Raw genomic sequence first — 2901 nt, 5'->3', positions numbered from 1 at the left:
TGTTATATTTCTGAGTACATATAGTAATTTTCTTATTACGTAAGTAAATATGTACAATAAAAACCAAAATCCTTGTTGATTGTATGTCATTGTATGTCACTAAGGCAATACTTCCAATGGCCCAAAACACGTTACAATTAAGGGTTCGGTCACTGCACTTTGAAATAGGTAATAAAATAACTATCAGAAAAATATTTGTAAGTGAATTACTATAAAAATGTTTATGAAATTATAAATTACGAATGACATGCTTCCTCTTGGGAGTTAGGGAATTTCTTGAAATAACAAATGGTAACACATTTTCGTAACAACAGACACAAGATGATTTGTATTTTCAAATTTAATACTGGACCCCCCTACTTCTCAGCAATTAAAATAACTCCTGCTTTCAAAAAAAAACCTCTCTTACACTACTTATAAACATTATGAAACCACGAAAAATACATAAAGTAAAGACGCAAAGTTAACTGACAAGCTATGTCACTATTACTCTGACATTAAATGTCTTTTTTTTATTTCATAAAATAGGCAATATGCTTATGATGCCAAATTGTACCAAACTTTTTTTAAGTATACTTTATTACTATAAAAACATTCCTGCAAAGATTTTTTTAAATATCATGTGATTTAGTGGCAAAAGTAAAAGGTGTCTTTTTTTCAAATTCCCTCGCTAAGTTCTAAAACGCACACTATTGGTCGAAGCAAGTGGCTTATCTAATATGGCGTCGCTGTGATGTCAATACACAGTTCATTTACGTTAATTTATATAGAAATACACTCTTGAAGTATTTTACTGTAAACACGATATCAAAACCAACTGTAAAATAAAAAAAATAATGAATACAATTATTAATTACCACTTATTTGTACCAGGCATAATAAAAATGAATATGACGACGATTGACGTCAATTGTCTCATGATGACAAGAGCTCAATTGTTCCAGAACTAGAAGGTTGAACGCTTTTCCATTGAACATTTTCAACATTATTAATTTACAAAATTGCCAACTGCCATATGATCCTTGTGAGTCTATAGTGTCAGAATGACATATTCATTATATGACATTTATCGTGTTACGTCACATCATACTGACATCTGTTCTGTCTGACAGCCATTGTCATTGGCCAATTGGCCAGACATGTGATAGATAGGGAATTTAGTTAATTATCTTACGTGTTGGACGACTGTTTAATTATGTAATTTAATTATAAACAATAATTAGTTTGTTAACCATACATTTTACAAAATGAAGTTTTAATCTTCTTTAGATTTTTAATACATAATGTAATGTACTTTATCGACTTGTTCTTAGTAAAGTGAACAAAGTTCATTCCATACTTGAGTTTTCAAATTAATTCGTATACAGTTTTAAATCAGGTGTAAAGGTTATTAACATTCAATGTTGTCGTCACGAAATATTGCCAATATTTTAATAAGTAGTTTATAAGCGATGCGCAAATTTTTAATTTATTTCGTCATCTAGTTTTCTTTTTCCAGTTCCCGATATGGTTGAAATTGCAAGGTCAGTTATATTTTCCTTGTATCGAATGCAATGTTAAACTTTCGCTACGCCAGTATTTACTTGTGTTTTTTTTTATTTCAATGTTGCACCAAATCCATATCTCAGGCATGCACTCCTTCCCCTATCTCACTGGGGCATTGGTTGCTTTTTGATCCTCTCGTAGATGTTTCCCTTTATTTATGTATCATGGTACTTTGTGGGATGCACTTTCAGAATTCTAACTTATATAATGGTGCAATATGTTATGTTATAGTTTACATGTTCATTTAAAAATGTAGATATTTGCCATTGCACTTTGGGGTATACATAATGTTCAAATTTTTTCAGATATCTCTCACCCAATTGACTGCCAGTTTTTGTGGAGTCTATGCACCAAATACTGCTAGGTAGCTATTTGTTTGAAACTTTGCTACTAATTTACTAACATTTTTTATTCATATTGACATAATTTTGATTTTTCTTGGTGAAAAATATATAGAATGGTCAATATTGTTGTTTTAATCCTAGGATGTGTGAATCAACTTTTTCCTCAATAACACATCTTTAAGTACATTTATAGTGCAACAGACTTGTTGTAGTCTTAACTTAAATTTATGTTATGTCTTATTCCATCATTTATTTTCTATGCTTACATACACCTGTGTAAGAAATGACTGTGAATGTGTCTGTCATTGGTCAGATTACTTTGTGAGATCATTTCATATAAACTTAAAACAGATTTTGACATAAATTGCTATTTTCATCACAATCTGTTCAGGAATGAATACTATTGGTAAATACAGGGACAAATATATAAATATAGTTTAGCGGCATCAAACAGATGTATAGTAATCAGAACATGCAAATGTTTCATCTCAGTTTTCACCAACAGTCATGTTTCAAACACTGAAGCAGATTTTAGCAAATCTTTTTTTGTGTATATACGTTTGCACACTTGCAGTCATCATCAACTTGTCCTTATACCTTACGGAGGGTCGGCACAGTATATGCTGCTCTTCCGTACATCTCTATCAGCCATCATATCTGAATCCACTCCTTTCTTAAGCATATCCTCTTTCACACTATCCATCCATACTTTCTTCAATCTTCCTCTTCCTTTGTAGACATCCACATTCATTCTTAACACTTTCTGGTTTATGTCCCCATTGTCTCGTCGCATAACATGCCCATACCACGCTAACCTTTTGCTTCTCAATTTCTCCACCGCTGGCGCTACTTTCAAACTTCCTCTAATATAATATCATATAATATTTCAATTTCCCTCTAGTATGCACACTTGTAGTGTAAATGTTAATGTTCATGTTTATTAACCTTAATATATACTGCTTTGAAAGAAAATAAATAAAGCATTGTGCTAGTAATGAGTTGTGGGTACCAT

The 2901-nt window shown here is 31.4% G+C and overlaps 1 long non-coding RNA gene across 1 annotated transcript; it reads left to right on the top strand.

Moving 5' to 3' along the window:
• The first annotated feature begins 1108 nt into the window (after positions 1 to 1108).
• On the top strand, positions 1109 to 2010 carry LOC106104941. Its single transcript, XR_001225707.1, has 2 exons — positions 1109 to 1523; positions 1851 to 2010. It is a non-coding gene; the product is annotated as an uncharacterized LOC106104941 (long non-coding RNA).
• Positions 2011 to 2901: the final 891 nt, after the last annotated feature.

The sequence above is a fragment of the Papilio polytes genome, unplaced genomic scaffold (genome assembly GCF_000836215.1).
Source record: "Papilio polytes unplaced genomic scaffold, Ppol_1.0 DF823332.1, whole genome shotgun sequence".
Taxonomy (NCBI): domain Eukaryota; kingdom Metazoa; phylum Arthropoda; class Insecta; order Lepidoptera; family Papilionidae; genus Papilio; species Papilio polytes.
The sequence above is the reverse complement of the archived record's forward strand: the minus strand, read 5'-3'. Positions and strand labels throughout refer to the sequence as shown.